Source organism: Equus quagga, chromosome 1, assembly GCF_021613505.1.
Source record: "Equus quagga isolate Etosha38 chromosome 1, UCLA_HA_Equagga_1.0, whole genome shotgun sequence".
NCBI classification, from domain to species: domain Eukaryota; kingdom Metazoa; phylum Chordata; class Mammalia; order Perissodactyla; family Equidae; genus Equus; species Equus quagga.
In genome coordinates, this window is record NC_060267.1 from 44,040,208 (window position 1) to 44,064,714 (window position 24,507).

The following is a 24,507-nucleotide window of genomic DNA, read 5'->3' on the forward strand; positions in this document are numbered from 1 at the left end:
GAGAGACCATTGATGCAGGAGGATGCAAGGAAGATGATCTTTCTTCTTGAATAGGAATCACAGTCCCATTAAAAGAAAAATGCTAGAGTCTTGGCAGAAAACACAGATTTGCATATTATTCACATATATTTGCATATTGAGTTCAAGAGGCTCTATCTTCAAGTATGTAAAATAAATAGTGTAATCTGCTGCAATTGTGTTCCAATCCAGTATCCAGGGCATTGCACAAATGAAATACATAACACATTTAAAACTCACATTTCAGAAGCCAAAAGATGGCAATCAGCTGAAGGTAGCAGTCATCAGTAATACTGACAGGGAGCAGAGATTGTCTGACTTGGCTAGAGTACAAGGTTGGGAAATCCACTGCCCTCGAGTGTCCTCACCTGCAGAAGAAGCCTGCTTTAGGTTCGTCCTGGACCTGCTGGAGTTTGCAACTTCAGAGACCATGGTGCCCATGGAGTTACTGCCACTCTCCCAAAGTCGAAAGCCTTCATGGTGCCCAAACAGCACTTCTTTCTATTAAATCCTAACTGACCTGGGTGGGAATCTCACTGCGTACAGGGTATTGGTGAACAGGGCTGGACCACATACCCAACATCCACTTGATTTTACCAGCTCTTCTAGTTTGGTCTTAGAGACTTAAATACTTAAATATTAATCAATGAGATAACGAGCGATGTGGGGGAAACATAATCACATAATATCCACAAGCCTTCCTACAGTACCCCCTCTCCTCAGTAAACATATACACTAAGTAAAAATAGTATTTGCTATGTAAATGCTGCTTTATGACAATCCCCTGCCTTCTTTTTCCAGCCATATTGGTGCCCCTAAGCCTCTCTTAAATAGACATTCTAGTGCTGCTGTTGGGCACACGGAGTGGTGGTGGTGGTACAAGGCACTAGTCAGCAGCAGTCAGTCAGATTTCAAGATCCAGTTTAGGCTCTTCAGTTTACAAATCCCTAATGTGGCTTTCAGAAGCTATAGAGTAATCCATAGGAGATTCAGAGTACAGAAGTTCCTGATGTATTTTGCTTTCTAGAAGTGATAGGTAGGTGGGCAAACTTCATGGGATGTTAAAACCAGAAGGGTCTGAGAGAACAGACAGTTGGGGCAAGAGGAGTTTACTGGAGGAGGCAGTAATGCATTGGTGATAAGCAGCGGCAAAATATCCGAGAGAGGGACACCCATTCTTCATCAGTGTTGAAACTATGTTCTTAATGTTTAAAGTCCTTAGTCCATGAAGATTTAACTTTAAGATGTCGTGGAATCTTAGCTGTAGGGAGAATGGAGGATGAAGATGGTGGGTGAGATCAAGGAAAGTAGAACTGATCAAGCAATAGAGATAACCTCAAAAGGAGATGGGATGGAGGGAACACCAAATCACAGAGTCCAGATAGGCACAAGGAGCTCAGGTCTGGACCCATCCCTTGCTGAGAATCTGGAGATCCTTGTGTCTGCTTAGAAGGAAAACTCTGGTCAGCGCTCTGGTTGGTGGGCTGGAGTTCAGGGCAAGCCTCTAGCTGTATTAGGGGATTGTAGAGCATTGCAGAGGCAAGGTAGGCCAGCCATATGGTCAGGATCAGCCCAGCAGGGGCTACTGGTGGGCAACAAGGTCTCAGTTCCTTCTAGGCACAATGAAGACACAGTTAGGGTAGGAAGGAAGGCCATTTCAGTCCCCACTAACTGATGGGTCCCAGACTATTGCCTTGATCAGGCTCTGCTTACAAGCTTAAAAAAGATGGAGTCTGATGATCACCAAAGCTGAAGAATGACAGTGGTTAATGATGAGCTTTGTTCTCCTGATTGTACATCTTTGTACCTGTTACCACTGGGTATTTTAGCTTCCTGGGTTCATATTTACATGTGAAAAATGCACTTATTTTTGTTATTTGAATGAAAACCAGGTGTATGCCCATTTTACCAGCGCAAAAATCCATCCTTGGTGCCTTCCATAAGTGCTAGGAGGTTGAGAACACAAGTAGTTTGGAAAAATATGGGTTTGGCATGGTCTTAGGGAACAGAAATACTTTACTGCTGTTCACGTTGTAATTTCACATGCCAGCCTCTCTCTTCATTTTTAGGTAAGTCACTTAACCTCCTGCTCTTGGTTTGTCCATTTACAAAGTTCGTGTTTAATACATGCATACCTTCCAGAGGTTTTATGAAAATTAATTAGGTAAAGGTTATAAAGTAGTTGGAAGATGAAGCACTAAATGTTATTAAGTTGGGTAATTATACTGTGCTTACCTAAAATTTCTTCAACAGACTCAGATATAAAAGGTTTTTTATGCCCAATCCCAAGCTAATAGGTAGATGGCAAAATTGTTTCCTTTGCCTAGAGATGTTATGTATATTAATTTTGGGTTAAACGCAGCTGTCTCTTTGTCTCCTTTTACACTCATTCCACTTATTCTCTCTTCCTCTCTCATTTCTCTGCCTTCTCTTTCTGATGCCAATTCAGCTGTTTCATTGCTTGCTCACTGGACTTGGAAATGGGACAAAGGAGTCAACAGGCTTGTAAAAGTGGCTCAAGGTGGACTGTGAACTTTATCAGTCCTGGGTCTAAGTCCATGGCCACGAAGACTGAGCTGTTGTCACCATACATTTGAGGACATGACATGGTTTCTTTCACATTTCAGAGAGAAGGTGCTTTATAAATATAATCCCTAGCCACAAAGCAGACTCAGAAGTAAATGCCTGAGAGCTATTTGCCCAGCGAAGCATTTATTGGCCCTCTTTCCTTTTCGAGATAGCTCCAAAGAAATGAAATACAGGAGATCTGCAAACCCCCAGTCTTCATTACTCACTTTGCATAATTATTACTTGTCCTGGATAAGTGGGTAAGTGTAAGTAAGACTGAAATAAACCCCTAAAGTGTTCTGAAAGCAGGTTGCTTTGACTAAGAATTGAATTATTCTTTTAGGAGTTTTGATTTTTTTTTCTGCTTCCATTCATGCTATCACTTGCTGATATTTTTGTAAGAGCTCTATTGACTTCTGTGCCTATCTTCCCAGCCATGTATATTAGTTTTTTTTTAAATCTAGTTTCAGGGATAGAGAGAACAAGCATTATTATTATTTTCTTTTTTAATTTTTCTTTTTTTTTTTTTTTGAGAAAGATTAGTCCTGAGCTAACATCTACCACCAATCCTCCTCTTTTTGCTGAGGAAGACTGGCCCTGAGCTAACATCCATACCATGAGCTAACATCCATGCCCATCCTCTTCTACTCTGTATGTGGGAGTCCTGACACAGCATGGCTTGCCAAGCGGTGCGAAGGTCTGCACCCAGGATCCGAACTGGCAAACCCTGGGCCACCAAAGCAGAACGTGCGAACATAACTGCTAGGCCACCGGGCCAGCCCCTAGCATTCTTTTTTTTTTTAATGAAGATTTCTCTGTGCTTAATTATGAAGGCATTTAAAAACATCAGTGATGGTTTATTTTATAAAAATTCATTGAACTGCAAGTACACATAATGTATGTACTTGTGTAAATGTTACCTGTTAATAAAAAGTTTTTAAGAAATCATTTATATTATTGAAATTTCTATAATATGTTTTCTTCTTTATTCTTGTTTGTTTCTTCTGTGTCATTTTAAGTTTTTTCAAAAGCATTTTAGCTTACTTTTGTAATTATTTTCCAGCTTGAAATTTAGTTTGTATTCCTATGCTGTCATTTGAGAAGATGTATAGGGTAGTGATTAAAAGCATAGATGCTAGAGATAGCTGCCTAGGTTTATATCCCAGCTCCTCTATTTAGTAACAGTGTAACCTTGGGTTAGTTACTTAACTTTTCTATACCTCAGTTTATTCATCTGTTAAGTGGGGCTAATAAAAGCGTCTGCCTCGTGGGTTGCCTGAAGATTAAGTGAATCATTATATTTAAAGCACTTGGAAATGCATAGCACACAGTAAGTACTTTGTTCAGAAGTGAGGATTTATTCTGTGTACCTCCTCTATTATGGTACTGTCCTACCCTACATTATTTGGTTGAGAAACTCTGAAGCCCCTGGAGTTGGCTTGGGTTCGGGGGGTTTACTATGGGGCAAGGAGTGTGGGCCTCCAGAGGAATCTGGGTGGGGTGTGGGAGGAGTTATTGGACAGCCTGCAGGAACCAAGCAGCTTCTCTCCTTGTCTCCTTCCCCCGCTGGCTGTAGGAACTCTTGACGTCTTATCTCTGTTTCTCTGTCTATGTCAATATTTTGGTTCTCTTTGCCACCCGGCCCTTTCTGCTTGCTCATCAGCACTCCCCAGCTCAAAGTCGCTCACCCCAAATGATAACCTCAGCCTCACAAGTCCATTCCCACAGCAGCTAACTTATTCAGCTTCTCTGCGTTCGAATTCTAGTTTTACTAATTGATTGAGCTTGGTCAGGGGCCTAGCCCTCATCCAGTGAGCTGGAGTAAGTGAGGTGATGTGGAACTGTGAGGACAGGTGACAAATTCAGTGCTTTTTCTGAGGCAGCTTCTATATGAATTTCTCCATGGCTTTTCAAAAACATGAGATGAACTGAAGAAATGAGCCAATTTTGTAAGAGTTCTACATGAGATGAACTGAAGAAATGAGCCAATTTTGTAAGAGTTCTACATGAGATGAACTGATCTTTTCTCTTTTATTCCATTAAAAAATGCTAGTTGAGCCTATAGTTTGGGAAACATTGCTCTGAGACTTGTGTGTCCTGGTGGATCAGGGTAGGGAACGATTGATTGGCTTTTCTGCCCACTCTGCCCTCCAATAAGGGCTTCTCTCTCTTTAGTGCACAACAGTATTACTTGGAGCACTTGTGAAAAATGCAGATTCCCAAATTTCATCTCCAGAGATTGTGCATCACCTTTTCTGGGGTCAGGCCTGGGTATCTACTGAGTTTGACAAGTGCTCAGGTGTTTCTAAGGCAAGTTACTTGCAGGTCATATTTGGAGAAACACTGCGTTAGATGTGAATTCTCTAATAAACCATATACCTTGCCCTCCTCTTTTCCCTCTCTATGCATGAATACTCTATCTTATAAACAAGTTGTATTCTGAAAGTCAGTTTCTGAGACTCTTGTTTAACACTTAAGAATACCACCTCTTTTAGGAAGGTTGGTAGATTCCTAAAGCAACATATAAAGCTCAATTAAGCTTTCTTTTAAATTTTGTCACCAGCACTTCCCAGACTATACAGCTGGCAGCACTAGTGTGAATAAAGTGTGAATCAGAGGCTACAGGCATGATGGAGGAGAAGAGCATTTATATGGCGAGTGAAATAGATATGAAGGAGGAAAGAGTGAAAATTCTCACGTTAATGGGGAGAAATTTGTGAGGAGTTTCTAACCACACCCAAGTAAACAGAAGGATCTTCTCTTAAGGATGTGTATCTGTGCTTTCAATTTAGGGAGAGATTTCGTCTTTATTTAGTTGACACTTAAATCAGTTTTTTGGCCCTGGCCGCTCGTTTTCTGTGGTTTAGTATTTATCTTTCCTTGTCTACAGGATTTTTTATAAGTATATGTATTAGTGACACCTAGAAATTGATATAAAATACACAGAACTTATTCAGTAAATTGTTTCCCATCACTGACTTCTCCATCCCCAAGTATTCATATAGGAGATAATTTTAATACAATTTTAGTCTTCCCCCATCTCCACATCTTACTCTATTTTACCCCTCATCAATTTCAGATCTGTTATCTCCTTTCCAGCAATTTTGTGTGGCCTGATTATCTTCTGCATGAATAGCTGTAACCTCCTTGGGGGCTTCTTGCTTTCTGTTTTCCTTCAGTCAATCTCATAAACTCTGACCAAAATAACTCAATACGTACGCTAATTTAAATTCACCACTCTCTTCTTCTCAAGTCTTTATGAAAAGCTTATAGAAGGAATCTTGAAGCAAAGGTGGAAAAAAATATTTCCAGTAAAGGGAGCAGACCAGAAAACCTCAACTATATATCCAAATTCATGACTAAAAAATTTTCATCAAATTAGAAATATAAGGGAACTTCCTCAGCCTGACAAAGGGCATCTATGAAAATCCTACAAGTAATATCCTACTTAATGGTGAAAGAGTGAATGCTCTACTCCTAAGATTAGGAACAAGACAAGGATGTTCTTTGACTACTCCCTTGAAAAATTGTATTGGAGGTCCTAGCCAGTGTAATAAAACTAGAAAAAGTAGTGAAAGGAAAAAATAAAACTTTGTTTCTAGGCAACATTTACTGTCTATGTAGAAAGTAGAAAGAATACACTGTAGTCCCCTGATCCATGGTTTTGCCTTCCATAGTTTCAGTTACCAGCAGTCAACCATGGTCTGAAAATATTAAGTGGAAAATTCCAGATATAAACAATTCATAAGTTTTAAATTGTGTGCTGTTCTGAGTAGTGTGATGAAATTTCACGCCTTCCTGCTCCGTCCCTCCCGGGATGTGAATCATCCCTTTGTCCAGCTTATCCACACTGTATATGCTACCCACCTATTAGTCACTTAGTAGCCATCTGGGTTATCAGATCAACTGTCTCCGTATCCTAGTGCTTGTGTTCAGGAAATCCTTATTTTATTTAATAATGGCCCCAAAGCGCAAGAGTAGTGATGCTGGTAATTTGGATATGCCAAAGAGAAGCCATAAAGTGCTTCCTTTAGGTGAAAAGGTGAAAGTTCTCAATAAGGAAAGAAAAAGCTTGTGTGCTGAGGTTGCTAAGATTTATGATAACTTTTATTACAGTATATTGTTATAATTGTTTTATATATTTTATTATGTTATTGTTACTAATCTCTTACTGTGCCTAATTTATATGTTAAACTTTATCACAGATATAAAAACATAGTATATATAGGTTTGGTACTATCTGCAGTTTTATGCAGCCACTGGGGTTCTTGGAACATATGCCCCTGGATAAGGGGGGACTACAGTACCAAAAAACTAGTAAGATGAACAAGTAAGTTTGGTAAGGTCACAGGATACAAGATCAATATACAAAAATTAATAGTATTTATATGTACTATCAATGAACTATTACAGATTGAAGTTTAAAAAATAAATTTATAATAACATCAAAACCATGGTATTCTTAGGCGTAAATTTATAAAATACCTGACCCAATAGGCTTAAGATGTCACTTCTTCTCAAATTTTGTATAGATTCAACACAAGCTTAATAAAAATCCTAGCAGTCTTTTTTGTAGAAATGGACAGCTGATTCTAATATTTCTATGGAAAAGCAAAAAAAGCTAAAACAATTTTGGAATAAAAGAATAAAGATGGAGAACATACACTGTCTGATTATAAGACTTACTATAAAGCAACAGTAATCAAGATAATGTGCTAATGGCATAAGAATAGATGTAAAGATCAGTCAGGCTGGAGAGAGAGTTTAGAACTGGAGCCACATACACATGGCCAGTTGAAAAAAAAAATCCTCAACTCATGCCTTGTGCCATGTAAAAAAGTTACCTTAAAATGTGTCATAGAACTGTAACTATAAAATTATGAAACTAAAAACTTTAGAATAAAATAGGAGAAAAATCTTTGTGTCTTTGGTTTAAGCAGAGATTTTCTAGATATACAAAGAGCATGAACCATAGAAGAAAAAATTGATAAATTGGCCTTCATTAAAAATAAAGAAGGTTCTTTGAAAGGTATTGTTAAGGGAATAAGATAATCCACAGAGTGGAAGAAAATAATGTGCAAAATACATATATAAAGGCCTTGTGTCTAGAAAATATAAAGAACTGTTATAACTCAATAGTAAAACAACCCATTTAAAAATGGGCAAAATAATGGGCTTTAAAAAATGGGCTTTAGCAGAATAAAGATGTAGGTGTTAAAAAAAAAAAAAGAGCACTGGCAAAGACCCTCAGTATCATCAGTTGTCAGGAAAGTCAAATCAAAGCCATGGTGAGATACCACTAAACATCCAATACAGTGAATAAAATTTGAAAAAAGAAAAAAGGAAGGAAGAAAGGAAAAGGAAGGAAGGGAAGGAGGGAGGCAGAGAGGAAGGAAAGAAAGAAAAGAAGGAGACAGAGAGAAAGAAAAAGAGAAAGAAAGAAAGAAAAAGAAAACTCACAAGACCAAGTGTTGGTAAGAATATGGAGGAACTGCTGGTGGGAATGCAATTTCTTATAAAGTTAAAACTACTCTTACCGTATAACCCCGCGATCCCACCCCCAGGTACCTACTTAAGAAAAATGAAAACATATGTCCACACTAAGAACTGTACGTGAATGATATAGCAGCTTTATTCATAATCACCTAAAGTGGAAACACCCCATATATCCATCAACAGTGAGTGGCTAAATACATTGTGGTGTATCCATACAAAGGAATATTGCTTGTCAATAAAAGAACAAAGTAGCGATACATGCAACAACATTGAGGAATCTCAAAAGCCATTATGTCAAATGAAGGAAGTCAGACACAAAAGGCTATATACAGTATGATTCCATTTATAGAACATTCTGGAAAAGGCAGTAGGGACAGAAATCAGATCAGTGGTTGCCAGGAGCAGGAGAGAGGAGAAGGAGTTGATTACAAACACAGGGAACTTTTTGGGTAATGGAAATATTTTATATCTTGCTTATGGTGATGGTTACGTACTAAATATATTGCTAAAAACTTAGCTGTGCAACTAAAAGAATGAATTTTAATGTATATAAATTATACCTCAGTAAACTAGACCAAAAAAAGAGAATTTTATTATTAGTTAAAGTTCACTTATTGATGTATGCATGAATGAGTAATTTCCATGTCAGTTCCATTTAGTAATAACAAACCTCCATATTTGCATAATATCTTTCAATTTGTAAGCTACGTTCATACCTATTTTTTCATGTAAATTTCACAACCCTGTGAAATAGGCACTGTTGTTTACATTTTAGAGATGAGCCACTTCTCTGAAGTTCAGAGTCTAAGTGATGTGCTTAAGGTCACATAGTAAATCTTTTTCAAATCCAGGGCTTCTTCCACCATTTCTCAATGCCTCTTTAAAAAAGTTATCATATTTGCCAATTAGGAAAAAAACAGTTTTTCGTTATGGCTCACTTGGCTGCTCTTTCTTCCCCTTGATTAGCTTGGAATTCCTGCTTTGGTGCTTTACACTTATTCTCTGGTCCAGACCAATTCCAGGGAGCTTCCTGGTGTTCCACTCAGCCCTTTCCCTTCTTTCATACACCCTCTGTCAGAGCCCTTACATTTCCTCCAATGTATAGATCTCCTGGGAAAACACTCTTGGGCACCCACTGTGTCCCCTTCCTCTGGCAAATGTGTCAAATACTATAGTTTGTGTTGTATCTAAATGGCTGATCTCGCCATTATTTCTTCATCTGTCTCTTGGTGGAGGGATTTGTGTAAGAGAGAGCCATGTTGACTCCGGATTGGGAAACAGATGGAAATTTGGAGAATTGATATGAGAATGAACAAGTGCGTGGCTGGTAGAAGAATGAGTGAATTTCAAGGCATGACTCATTAATTAGGTGCAGGAGTAAAGGCTTAGCAGCTCCTTTTTCTTAGGAGCTCAGACTGGATCACTTTTGTTTGTGTCAAGCTACATTGATACATTTCTATGTAGATTCTTAAGGGAAGAGGAGAATAGGAAAGATGATGTTAGGTTTTAAAGAAAGAAAAATGGGGTTTGGCATGCAGAAGAAAATGATTCTGTTGGGAATAGTTTGATATGCAGTGAAAGAAGAAGCCAGAGGAAAGATTGTTGTATGAAAACATTGGGACATTCCTTGAGGTGATGAAGAAAGAATTTGTTGCTAAAATAGAGAAAGTAGCAGGGTTTGACTTGGACTTTAATATAAATTAGACAAAGAAAAACAAGGGCACGTGAAGAGCTGTGAAAATCTTTCAGACCTGTTAACCCTGAAGTGAGGCCAGGCAACTAAACAGACAGATAAAAGTGTAAAACTAGGCCTTTCTTTATAGGTTACAGATAGTAAGATTTGAGTCACTGGCTCAGTTGAAGGAGAGGAAAGTGTAGGGGTTGTGGATAAATTCTGGGGAGAAATGATGCCCTCAGGAGAGACAGGATAAGGAAAGAAAAAGAGTGATCCAGAGAAAGTAAAACTGCAGAGGAAGAAGCACCCAGAGACATTCAGGTACACGTGGACCAGGGAGATGCAGAGAGGTTAAGCATCAAGAGACATGGCGAAAAGGAGAAGCAGGTGATAAATCTTGTCAAGCACAACCAGGGAAACTTAGAACAGCAGGAAAAAAGAGGCAGCTGGAGTTGTTCCTGAACATGTTGTTAGGACTCTTGTCAAGGTAGTTTTAGTAAAATGGAACAGATGAAAATGTGAAGACACTCAATAAGAACTCTAGAAGAGGAAACTTTAAGAAAAAGACAAGATGAGTTTAAGAAGCAAGGTGAGGAATGCAATGAAGGATGGAAGAGAGGCAAAATTAATGAAAATAAGATATTCTCTCTCTCTCTCTTTTACACATACACACCCCCCCCATACCTATTTATCAGCCAAAGTGAGGTGAGAGAATTTGAAAACTGAAAAAAGCTGACTAAGAATGAAGGGTTTCAATGAGGCTGTGGGACAACTTTTGAATGAGCAAGTGAAAGTAATAAACAGGAATCGCTGAGGGAGTAGACTTAGGATAGAGATGAGAGGAGGAGAGAGAAGTCTCTGAATACAAGGACAGTTTCAGGCAGTAGTCCAGGGTGGTTGTGTTTAGGTTCATGTTACCACAGGGTTCATGTTGAGAAGAGAACTGTTTCCGTGAATACTATTTCAATCAAAAACACTTCAGTGAATGGTATTTTCTAGGCACTTCGGTCTCTTAATCATTATAAAATTGGGGTCTTAGCTTGTCAACAGTGATGGCTATTATTGAGAGCAGAGAAGGCATTTTCATGCTGTAGTAAGCCAGCCTCGTTGATTGCCCAAAGCTCTTGAAAGCAGCTGCGGTTTCATTCACCTTGGAATTTGAGAATAAACTGGATTTAGTGATTAGAGATCTGTGCCCCCCACAACTCCTGTTCTTCCATCGTTTCTTGTTGCCTCTCTAGCAGTAAGTCCTAAGCACCTTTGCTGAGCACCCAAATTCCTTTGCGTACCGTTTCAGCTTTATCTCACAGCTACTCTTGCCATGAACTCTTGCTTCTTGCCAGGCCACCCTGTTTACCATCCCTGGTAAGCTTTGTGTCCCACTGCTTTTCCACCTTCGTGCCTTTGCTCAAGCCCGTTTCCTCATCTTAGATACCCTCAGAACTTTTTAGCCAGATAAAGTTGTTCTCAGACTCCAGGCTCAGAGCAGTCTCTCTCTGCTCATCTTCATTCTCATTTAGCACCTTCATGCTCTCTGACAGTCCACTGTTGAGGATGTGTGTGTCTTCTCTCTATGCTGGAGTGGATAGTCTTTGTGGGCAGACACCAAGTCTTAACTCCCTGGAACACTTCATTGCGATTCGCATGATGAGCCCTCAATAAGGATTTATTGATTCATTGGACTTTTGAGGGGAAAGGGATAGAAACTGGTGTGTGAGGTTGTAAGTCAAGTTTTCTACTTTCAAAATCTAATTTTTCCCAGTTTTATTGAGATAGAATTGGCATGCAGCATTGTGTAAGTTTAAGGTGTACAGCATAATGACTTGACTTACATGTACTGTGAAGTGATTACCATATAAGCTTAGTTAACATCCATCATCTCGTATATCAAAATCTAATTTAAATGGGAAAGCCACAGATATGCTAATTACACTCTCTGTATCTGGATGTGCAGATATCTGCCCGTGGATTCTGGCACAGCCTGTGGCTGAGTAGTGTCAGGGAGGAGCTTCATTTTGGCCCCAGTGGGCCATGAGAAAGGAGGTGGACCGGCTGTCCCCACCCTGCCATTTCTATGGTGACAGTGGACGTGGTAATTCAGGCCTGATGTACATTCTGTTCTAATAATTTTTAATGCAGGATTCAGAGGGAGCAGCTACTTGCTTTGTAAAAACAATATAAAACGTGAAGGGTGGCCAAATTGCAACTGTATTATTATCATTTTGGCAAGGGTTCTCAAACATTTTTTCATTCTTTTTCACTATTTTAATTTCTTTTCCACATATCAAGAAAGAATACAAAGTTAACTGTCATATGTTTCCTTGAAATATCACCTTTATGTTTTCTTGTGTTGTTGTATGTCTTTGTTTATGCTTTGGCCAATAATTTGTCACTGAAAATTGATTCTAAAACTCAGTTTTTTCATGAAGCAGATTCCAAGCAAATAAAAGAGCAGGAAAAAAGAAGATAGGGCTTCATTAACCAGTTTGTTTCTTCAGCAATGTAAAGTCTCATTTAATGACCACATTTTCCTTCATGAAAATGCTCTGCCTTTCTCTGGATTGTGCTTTGTAGTCACTGTGATAATTGCTGGGGATATTTTTCTCATTCCCAATGCTTTTACATTCCTCACTCTCAAAAAATACTGGCTCCTGAAGGCTGTTCTCTTGAAATATTCTACAGATGTTTATCAATTCTTGCAGAGGCCTGGGCACATGGAGAGCATTGCTGCTTACAGTGCTGTGAACCAGGACCTGAGGATAAGCAGGAAACATTATCAGGAGAGGCCATACCTTATTTGGTGGCAGGTAGTGGTGGAATTCATGTCCTGCTTTTGCTATTTTGAACCTAAGAGAGGCTCCTAGACATTATTGTGTAATGCAGGAATAGTCTGTATCATTTATGGCCAGAGTAGGAAACAGATGGCACCCTCAACTGGTTTAATTTGAAGAGAGTTTAGTAAAGGGACTGTTTACCAAGGTGTAGGCAGTGCACAGAAGCCACAAGAACTAGTATGGTGTCCTGAAGCTAGTAGCAACTTGGTATAGTTACCACCACCTGTAATCCTGAAGGAGGAAAGTGAGAGCAATTTCTGGAATCTGGAAGGGGAATTGTCTCGAGACAGTCACGTGGAAAGGGTCATTTCGTGGAAGCTGTGACCTTCAGTCAAGCAATACAGCCAACCTGCAGTGAACCCACAGGGAGGAAAGCACAGAGAATAAATACCCTAGTCCTGGTCTTCTTGTTCCCTCTGGGCTTCTGCTTGTGCTCTCTGTGGGTCAAACCCGACAACCCACCTGGAAGTCAGAGGACTAGGAAGTCCATTGATGTGTTCCCAAAGCTCTGCCTCCCAGAGCTTAAAGCAGAAAAGAGTAGAGAGTTGATCTTGAGGGGAATGGAAGACAGAGGGATTCACAGAATTGTAAAGCTGGAAGAGACTTTGAGAACAACCAGTCAATTTCTCTTATTTCACAGATAAAGAAATAGAGCCACGGAGAGGTTGAGTAATTCTTTCTAAGACACATGGCTTGTTAGTGGCAGAATTATAACAGGGCCTGAGATTTCCTGATCCTTAGTTCAGTGTCCTTTCTGCTACACCATTATTCCTATAGAGTAGTTTGAGAGGAAAGGGAGAGAGAGCAGGAAGGGCAAGTGAAATTAGAGAGATAGTTTCAGTTTATGATTAATTCTCTGAGTAGCTGCTTGATTTCACATATGATGTTATAGGGGTTTAAGTGAATTTGGTATTAGTTATGATTGATTGTGTGGTTATCCTTGTGTGGTTATATACATACAAGTATTTGTATTGATGGCAATAATAAAGATGACATTTTATTTTAAGGATAACCAGCCAGCTCAAATGGTGTAGCTTTTGTTCGCTCTTTATTCTGGCTTTGCAACTGTGCTCTCTTTGAGGTCTTTAATGGCCTCAGAGTCTTGTTGTAAATGTAGGCTCCAAAGTGAAGTCTGAATCATGTTTGGGTGCCATGCTTCATCAGCAGAACCATCTTAGAACTCAGAGACCGAGGGAAAGAGGGCTAATTTGTACACATATACATATATCACTCGTATGGGTGTTGATTGACACATTTATGTACACTTGCAAATAAACACCCAGATACATAGGCAATTATTAACTAACAACATTAACCTAGGAATGATCCCTACATAATATCAAAAAGTTGGAAATGGTATTGGTATTTATGGTATTTCCCCTCATGTTATAACCCTTGGAGAGTGAAGGACCTAGAACAGTGTCTTTATTTATTTGTCAGTGGAGATGGAGAAAGGTAACTTATTACTGCTGTTCTTAAATTTTTATTCATTGGTTCATTCATAAATGTCATCAACAGATGTTTGTTGAGCACCTACCATATGCCACACACTATGCTAAGTACTGGAGATAGATAAGGAAGACAGATGTAATCCTTGCCCTCACTTCTTTAGGGTTTGCAAGAAAAGCTATCTTACTAGCCAAAGTAGTGAGAGTTGGGTTCTCCTTTCCTATTCTCCATGCAGGGAGAATCACTGTTGGTGAGCAAAGATAATAAATGACTCTTGATGTAGGTGAAGTTTTCATATTACTTTGTACAAGATTTCGTGGCTATTTAGGAGGGGGGGAATAGATGCTGGCTGGCTCAAAGATTTAAAATCTATTTTAAATATTGCTTTTGTTGGATATCAGGTTGTTACTTATAGACTAACTTTTTAAAACAACCTATTTCTAAGGTCAGAAGAAACTGTACTAAAGCTGGGGAGGGAGGTGGGAGGGAAGAAGTTCTTTGACTCTTTTCTAAGTAATTCCAGGCAAAAGAAGCTCCTTATCTGCCTCTGAACAGAGTATATTCACATTCAGTGAATAAATATCAGGTACCTGCTATTTGCTAGATGCTTTCAAGTAAATTGTTTAATATTCACAACAACTCTGTGAGGTGAGGATAATAACCCCCATTTTATAATGAAGAAAGTGAGATTCAGGTAATTTAAGTTATTGCTTCCCCTCCTGCCAAGGGAAGTAAGTGTCAAAGCCAAGTTTCAATTCTAGATCTTTTGACTTCTAGGTCCTTGCTTTCTTTACTGTATCATAATACCCTTCTAAATAATATTTTATTATTTTTGCAATTTCTATCTATTGTTTTCATTACTCTTTCCTGCTCATCTGTTGGTACTTAGCTTGTTACTCTCCTGATCTCCCAGGCAGGATTAGGTGGCCTCCTGTGGCATACTGGGCATGCTCTACTACAACGCTTACAGATTGTGCTGTAATTTCCTGTTTGTTTGTCTGTCCTGGCCACTAGACTAAAGGGTCTTTGTAGATTGGTGACCATTTCAGTCTTGGATCTCATCTCCTAGCACAATCCCTGGCACATGGAAGACATTCAATAAACATTTGTTAAATGAGTCAGTCTTCACAGTAATCCTGAGAAAGCAGTCATCTCATGTTTTACAGATGAGGGGGCTGAGGGTCAGAGAGGTAAAGAAACTGATCCAAGATCCTACAGCAAGTTAAGAGTAAATGTAAAACACGTGTTCACCACTCAGAAGCTTTGCTCTCTCCACCACAACACAGAACGATTATTATTGCTGGGTGGAACTAGGGTTTGCAGAAGAGATTTTGTTGAGTGTTTCAGTGGCTTGGAATATACTTAGGCAGTAGGAGCAGATCATCTTGTGGGACTTGTAAATGGCCTTTTCCAACGTCTAAATTTTAGATCTATTTTAGCACAGGCTGCTTATCTTCAGCTCAGAACATGAATGTTTCTGGGTAGATGCCTATGGGTTTGGTGGTTCCTGCCCCATCTCTGGCTCACTGTTGCCCTCCCAATCTGTTCCTTTGACCTCCTTCCCAGTTGAGATTTTCCTGTTGCCCTGTTTCTGTGCTGCTGCTTCTTTTTTTTTTTTATCATCTGTCACCCATTTTCACTGCTCATCCCCCCTCTTAATAGTCAGTGACAAGCCAATAATTTTTATTAACACTTGAAAATGCTATTTTGCTGCTAAACCAATACATGCAATTGCCCTAATCTGATGCCAAATGGTAATAATCAGAATTAGGTTTCAAAAGGTTTGGATTTCATCAGGGCTTCCCACACTGTCCTTGGAGGCATATAAATTGATTATAATTAAGAACCGTATGCAGATGTTAGAAGAGAAACTTTGACCAATTTTGGTGTCCACTCTTGCAGAATATTAAAGAAAAAAAAGTCAGTGGCTGTTGCTGGTGAGAGTACAGATAATCATCTATGTTTGTGTTACAAATTTCTGTTAAAATGCACACATGTAAAGTGACTTATAATTCTTTATTAGTTATCTGTACAACACTTATGTCAAGCACTTGAGTGACAGTAGAAGTGATACTTCTGCTTTGTGCATACAGCAGGAAAGAACAGGTCAAATAGAAAAGTCTGGATTTAGCCACTGAAAGTGTTATAGAACAATGAAGGAGCTCAGGTGGTAGGTTTGCTTAGACCAAATAAGAACAAGAAGGCACTTATTCAGTGGAAGTCCTAGGAAAGAAAATATCTCTGCCAAGGAATTCAGTGCTGCATTAGTCCTTTGCAGTGATGAGGCCATCTTCTCATAGGGGTCTAAGGGACTGGTGGTCTTTGGAAGGGCATCCTTACCTGCATTGTGTAGGAGGACTTGATGGTTCATCTGCTGGCTCAGGATTTGCATATTTTTTACCTGTATCTTGTCCCTCCCTCCTATCTATCCTGGTTTCTGATCAAACGCTTTCTCAGAAGTAACTTAACTAAGGCTCTGTTTTCTCTGATTTTCTATTTACATTACTCGTTGTGGTTATAGTATGTTGAAATGGATTTGGGGTTGGCTCCGCACAGGACTGTATTTAGATAAGTAAATACCCCATCAGGACCAAGGAATGCTCTTTATTGTCATATAGGTCACTACATTAAGAATGGATTTGGCACGTTTGTAGGATGTCCAGGTAGACTTTTCTTTTGGCACTGGTTTCATAGGCACACAATCCCAGCACCTGCACCCACCCTCCCAGACTATCAGGATTTCTTACCTTGTTCCTTTCTGAAGAAAGAACAGGGACAAGGGAGCTCAGGAGCTCTGAAAGAGTAATGGATGGTGGTAATAGTGGGATAAAGAGGAGAATAACAATGCAGAGAGAAGTTTTAGGTTCTAAGTCAACTGAAATCAAAGGTTGATGCCTTTTGTATGTTATTTCTACAGATTTAGATGATGTTTAGGTGATGTTTAGCAGACCCTAAATTCATTTGGAGGGTTGAAATTGGGTTTCCAAATGCCTGAATATATAGATGGTGTTGTATTTCATTTGCTAGAAATAGATATTGGTCTTGTACTTCAGAATGGCATTAGAATAGTAGATGTTTGGCATCTGTGATACTCATACTTTCTGCTTCAGATGGTTGGTGAGCACATTTATTGCCTAAGCTAAGTATTCTGAATCAAATTCACCTCTTTGGTTGAACATTTGCTCTCCTCCTATAAATTTGAATTTAGAAAGTATATTAAAACCCAAAATTGACTTGGAACTTAAAACTTTTAAAAATAGTTAAAAAAATTTTTATTTTGGATCTGTTTTGCACAGTTGAGTTAATCGTACTTCTCAGTTCATGGCACACTTTTGTTATTGGTTCAGATAAGGATGTCTTGATTAATTAATTAGTTTTTATGTAACTTTATTCTTCTATATACATTTTAGAATAAGTTAATACAGTTCCTTAAAAGATCCTACTGTTTTTTTGGTAGGAGTTGCCTTGAAATTATAGATTATTTTTGGAGAAAATAGGACTCTCTAAAATACTGTTATCTCATTCATGAAAGTGGTACATGATTACATTGTTCAGGTCTACTTTCATATCCTTTAATGGAGTTTCAAATTTTATCTGCAGAGGTCTTGGGTATTCTTTGTTAATTCCTAAATAACTTATAGTTGCTTTTGCTATTATGGCTATTATATGTTCTAGTTGGTTAAAAGAGAGCTGTTGATGTTTTCTAAGAGTATCATTTATCTAGCAATCTTGCTCTACCCATATTAAAATTAATAGTTTTAAAATTCTGTTGGATTCACTATGTAGATAACCATATTATCCATATAATACTAGTTTTTCTCTTTCCTTCCCTTTTCTAAAACTTTTGTTTTCTTGACTTATTTTATTTACCGGAATCTCTAGTAACAGTGCTAGCACTAACCTTGCCTTTTTCTCCATGTCAAAAAGAATGTAATCAAGAGTTTTTGTTATATACTATTACTAGGTAAAGACTGATGGTTTCCTTCCTTTCCTATTATCAAAGAGTTTTTTAAAAAAACATATTCTAACATTTATATCATAAATAGATGTTTCCCTTAATCAAATGTTTTCTTCATTTTTTTGATATTAATGTAAATTCACCACGTTACTGTGGTGAATTAATTTGATTTCTATTCTGAAGTTAAGCCATCCTTGCATTCCTGGTATAAGCCACAATTGATTATGATTATTATTATTTTTAAAATATACCATTTGTTTTGGTTAGCTAATATTTTGTTTAGGATTTTTTTTTTTACCGTTATGTTTATAAGTGAAAGAGACCTATGATCATCTTTTCTTGTACTATAATTATCTGGATTTAGTATTAAACTGTCCTTATTTTTCTGTTTTTTTCAACTTGTATGAACAAGGCTCATTTCTTCCTTAAAAGTTTGATGAAGTGGCTGCCCTGGTGGCGTAGTGGTTAAGCTCAGGCACTCAGTTTTGGCGGCCCGGGGTTTGCAGGTTTGGATCCCAGGTGCAGACCTAGCACCACTCATCAAGCCATGCTGTGGCGGCATCCCACATAAAACAGAGGAAGATATGCACAGATGTTAGCTCAGTGACAATCTTCCTCAAGCAAGAAGGGGAAGATTGGCAACAGATGTTAGCTCAGGGCCAATCTTCCTCACAAACACAAAAAGTTTGATAGACCTCATCTATAAAACCATGGGTACCTGTTTTACTTTTCTTTTGGCAAAGATGAGGTGGGGTGATGGGGTTGTTTTGGTGGATTAGAATTGGAGGCCTTTGATAACCATTTTATTTTCTTTAATGGTTATTATTATATTCAAAATTTCTACATTCTTTTGAACCTCTTTTTGCTTTTTTTATTAAGTATTTTTACATTAAATTTTAAAAGAAAGTTTTCATAATATTCTTTTATTATTTAAAAATTTCTAAGGGCCGGCTCCGTGGCCCAGTGGTTAAGTTCTCATGCTCTGCTGCGGCGGTCCAGGGTTCAGATCCTGGGTGCGGACATGGCACTGCTTTTCAGGCCACGTTGAGGTGGCGTCCCACATCCCACAACTAGAAGGACCTGCAACTAAGATATACAACTATGTACGGGGGGGTTTGGGGAGATAAAGCAGAAAAAAAAATTCTATTATATATGTTATTTTCCATTTCCATTATCAATTTCATTTGTATTTTCTCTAGTTTTTCCTCAACTGGTCTTTCAGAACTTTTTCTATTGTGGCCTTTTAAAGGATCAGCTTTTGGTTTTGTTTTTGCTCTTTTCTTTGCTTTCTGTTTAATTAATTTCCGCCCTTATCTTTATTATTTATTCCTTCTTAGGGTTGACTGTTAATTGTTCAATAAGTAAAAATTTAATTACAATGAATTTTCATTTTCTTATAAGTAAATTTAAAGGTATAGGTTTTTCTCTGAACTGTTTTAGTCATGCTCTAGAAATTTTGATATTTAATATTTTCTTCTTTCTATATATATATATATATATATTTTTTTTGCTGAGGAAGATTCACCCTGAGCTAACATCTGTTGCCAATCTACCTCTTTGTTGTTGTTTGAGGAAGATTAGCCCTGAGCTAACATCTGTGCCAGTCCTCCTCTATTTAGCACGTGGGATGCCTGCCACAGCAGGGCTGACGAACGGTGTAGGTCTGTGAACCCAGGCTGCCAAAGCAGAGAGCACTGAACTTAACCACAATGCCATGGGGCTGGCCCCTAATATTTAATATTTTCATTGTCATTCTGTTCAAAGGATTTCTTAGTTTCTCCTATAATTTCCTTCTTAACCTTAGGGTTGTTTTTATTCTCTTTTTGCGTGAGGAAGATTGGCCCTGAGCTAACATCTGTGCCCATCTTCCTCTATTTTATATATAGGATGCCTGCCACAGCATGGCTTGATAAGTGGTGCATAGGTCCACACATGGGATCTGAACCCATGAACCCTGGGCTGCCAAAACAGAGTGCATGAACTTAACCACTATGCCACCAGGCCAGCCCCTAACTTAGCTATTTTTTTTTACATTGTTTTTAACTTTTTCTTAAGATTATGATAGTTTACACCCTGTAGAATTTCAGTTGTACATTATTGTCAGTCATGTTGTAGCTGCACCACTTCACCCTGTGTGCCCTCCCCCCACCCCCCATTTCCCCTGGTAACCACCAGTCAGTTCTCTTTGTCTATATATTTAACTTCCACCTATGAGTGGTGTCATACAGAGCTCGTCTTTCTCTATCTGGCTTATTTCACTTAACATAATATCCTCAAGGTCCATCCATGTTGTTGTGAATGGGGCTATTTTATCCTTTTTTATGGCTGAATAGTATTCCATTGTATATATATACCGCATCTTCTTTATCCAATCATTTGTTGATGGGCACTTAGGTTGCTTCCACATTTTGGCTATTGTAAATAATGCTGTGATGAACATAGGGGTGCATGGGACTTTGGAATTGCTGATTTCAAGTTCTTTGGATAGATACCCAGTAGTGGAATGGCTGGGTCATATGGTCTTTCTATTTTTAATTTTTTTAGGAATCTCCATACTGTTTTCCATAGTGGTTGCACCAGTTTTCATTCCCACCAACAGTGTATGATAGTTACTTTTTCTCCACAACCTCTCCAACATTTGTCACTTTTTGTTTTAGTTATTTTTGCCATTCTAACAGGTGTAAGGTGATATCATAGTATAATTTTGATTTGCATTTCCCTGATGATTAGTGATGATGAGCATCTTTTCATGTGTCTATTGGCTATCCGTATATCTTCTTTGGAGAAATGTCTGATCATGTCCCCTGCCCATTTTTTGATTGGGTTGTTTGATTTTTTTGTTTTTGAGCTGTGTGAGTTCTTTATATATTATGGAGATTAACCCTTTGACGGATATATAACTTGTAAATATTTTTTCCCAACTAGTGGGTTGTTTTTTCTTTCAATCCTGTTTTCCCTTGCCTTGAAGAAGCTCTTTAGTCTGATGAAGTCCCATTTGTTTATTCTTTCTATTGTTTCCCTCATCTGAGGAGATATGGTGTCTGAAAAGATCCGTTTGATACTGATGTCAAAGAGTGTGCTGCCTATGTTTTCTTCTAGAAGACTTATTGTTTCAGGTCTAATCTTTAGGTCTTTGATCCATTTTGAGTTTATTTTTGTGAATGGTGAGAAAGAATGGTCAATTTTCATTCTTTTACATGTGGCTGTCCAGTTTTCCCAGCACCATTTGTTGAAGAGACTTTCTTTTCTCCATTGTATGCCCTCAGCTCCTTTGTCGAAGATTAGCTGTCCATAGATGTGTGGTTTTATTTCTGGGCTTTCAATTCTGTTCCATTGATCTATGCACCTGTTTTTGTACCAGTACCATGCTGTTTGGATTACTGTAGCTTTGTAGTATGTTTTGAAGTCAGAGATTGTGATGCCTGCAGCTTTGTTCTTTTTTCTCAGGATTGCTGTAGCAATTCGGGGTCTTTTGTTGCCCCATATGAATTTTAGGATTCTTTGTTCTATTTCTGTAAAGAATGTCATTGGGATTCTGAGTGGGATAGCATTGAATCTGTAGATTGCTTTAGGTAGAATGGACACTTTAACTATGTTTATTCTTCCAATCCATGTGCATGGAACGTCTTTCCATCTCTTTATGTTGTCATCCATTTCTTTCAGGAAAGTCTTGTAGTTTTCATTGTATACGTCTTTCACTTCCTTGGTTAAATTTACCCCAAGGTATTTTATTCTTTTTGTTGCAATTGTGAATGGTATTATGTTCTTGAGTTCTTTTTCTGTTAGTTTGTTGTTAGAGTATAGAAATGCTACTGATTTAGAAATGTTGGTTTTATACCCTACATCTTTGCTGTACTTGTTGATTATTTCTAATTGTTTTCCAATGGATTCTTTGAGGTTTTCTATATATAAGATCATGTCATCTGCAAACAGCGAGAGTTTCACTTCTTCATTGCCTATTTGGATTCCTTTTTCCTGCCAAATTGCTCTGGCCAAAACCTCCAGTACTATGTTGAATAAGAGTGGTGAGAGTGGACACCCTTTTCTTGTTCCTGTTCTCAGAGGGATGGCTTTCAGTTTTTGCCCATTGAGTATGATGTTGGCTGTAGGTTTGTCATATATGGCTTTTATTACTTTGAGGTACTTTCCTTCTATACCCATTTTATTGAGAGTTTTTATCATAAATGGGTGTTGGATCTTGTTGAATGCCTTCTCTGCATCTATTGAGATAATCATGATGGTTTTTGTTTCTCCTTTTGTTAATGTATTGTATCACGTTGATTGACTTGTGGATGTTGAACCACCCCTGTGTCCCTGGTAGAAATCCCACTTGATCATGGTGTATAATCTTTTTAATGTATTGCTGTATTCAGTTTGCCAAAATTTTGTTGAGGATTTTTGCATCTATGTTCATCAGTGATATTGGTCTGTAGTTTTCCTTCTTTGTGTTGTCCTTGTCAGGTTTTGGGATCAGGGCAATGTTGGCTTCATAGAATGTGTTAGGAAGTGCTCCATCTTACTCAATTTTCTGGAATAATTTGAGAAGGATAGGTATTAAATCTTCTTTGAATGTTTGGTAGAATTCTCCAGAGAAGTCGTATGGTCCTGGACTTTTATTTTTGGGGAGGTCTTTGATTACTCTTTCAATTTCTTTACTTGTGATTGGTTTATTCAGATTCTCTCTTTCTTCCTGCTTCAGTTTTGGGAGGTTGTAAGAGTCTAAGAATTTATCCATTTCTTCTAGGTTGTCCAGTTCGTTGGCATATAGTTTTTCATAGTATTCTCTTATGGTCTTTTGTATTTCTGTGGTATCCATTGTGATTTCTCCTCTCTCATTTCTAATTTTATTTATTTGAGTCTTCTGTCTTTTTTTCTTAGTGAGTCTGGCTAAGGGTTTGTCAATTTGTTTTTTTTTTCAAAGAACCAACTCTTTGTGTCATTGATCCTTTCTCCTGTCTTTTTTGTTTCAATTTCATTTATTTCTGCTCTAATTTTTATTATTTCCCTCCTTCTGCTGACTTTAGGCTTTGTTCTTCTTTTTCTAATTCTGTTAGGTGTCATTTGAGATTGCTCATCTGAGGTTTCTCTTGTTTATTGAGATGAGCCTGTATTGCAATGAATTTCCCCCTTAGGACTGCTTTTGCTGCGTCCCAAATGAGTTGGTATGGCATGTTTTCATTTTCACTCATCTCCAGGTAATATTTGATTTCTTCTTTAATTTCTTCAATAATCCATTGTTTGTTCAGTAGCATGTTGTTTAGTGTCCACATTTTTGCCTCTTTCCCAGCTTTATTCTTGTAGTTGATTTGTAGTTTCATAGCATTATGATCAGAAAAGATGCTTGCTATTATTTCAACCCTCTTGAATTTGTTGAGGCTTGCTTTGTTTCCCAAGATATAGTCTATCCTTGAGAATGTTCCCTGTGTACTTGAGAAGCATGTGTAACTTGCTGTTTTTGGATGGAGTGTTCTATATATATCTATTAAGTCCAGCTGGTCTAATTTTTCATTTAATTCTTTAATTTCCGTGTTGACTTTCCGTCTGGATGATCTATCCATTGGTGTTAATAACCTTAGTTATTTTTAATAGTAAGTTTTAAAAAATTTTGGATATGTGACATTTTTTAGCTACTAAAAAAATTTATTTGTAGTTTAATCACATATAGAAAAATGGCAATTGTTTCATATTAATTTTTTGGAATTTATTGAAGCATTTTTTTAGATTGAATGTTTTCCATGTACTGAAAAGAATATATGTTCTCTGTCGTATATGTATTTCTAGATATCTCAACTAGTTCAAGCTTATTATTTATGCTTTATTTTTTGATTGTTTATGTCTTTGTTTATATTTTGTCCATTGGATTTATTGTTTCTCCCAAGAGTAATCTTAGTTATTGCTTTATACATGTTAAGCCTATATTTTTGGATTCATATATGTTCATGATTATTATATCTTCTTGGTACTAGTAGGTGACATCTCTCATTGTCACTTTTGATGTTTTCATGTTGAAGTTTATTTTGTCTTGTTACTAAAATTTTGATAGATATTCCCTTACTGATCTCCAAAAAAGGTTATACTTATTTGTACTGCACTTGACTTATACCACATGAGATCCCTTGTTTCCCCACACTCTCTGACAAATTTTAAGGCCTGTGTATCCTAGCTTTCTGTCTTTATTGGTAGCTTGGGAAAAAGGACCTGATGCATGGTTCTGGCACTTTTAATCTTCTTTTATTCCCTACCCATCATATTCTAACCACTGTCTCCATAACTAGGTCACTCCAAAGAGTGTCCTGACTATATTAAAGGATGGTTCTTGGAAAATTTGACTTAATCATCTATTAAATCACATTTTACCCTTCCTGTTGTGGTTGCCCAGTTTTCACTGAGGACAAGATTGGCCCACCTTCTCACTCAGATGTGTCTTCCCTTGGAGTCTACTCTGAGCAAAGAGTAAAGTGGTTCCTGCTATAGTTACCCTGCAGTTGTAGGCATGAACATAGGCTGCT

General features: G+C 37.9%; 1 protein-coding gene across 1 annotated transcript in view; it reads left to right on the plus strand.

The window, feature by feature from the left end:
• GRIN2B (glutamate ionotropic receptor NMDA type subunit 2B) overlaps positions 1-24,507 on the plus strand; it is a 400,440-nt gene that overhangs the window by 92,469 nt on the left and 283,464 nt on the right. The gene's annotated exons all lie outside the window — the stretch shown is intronic.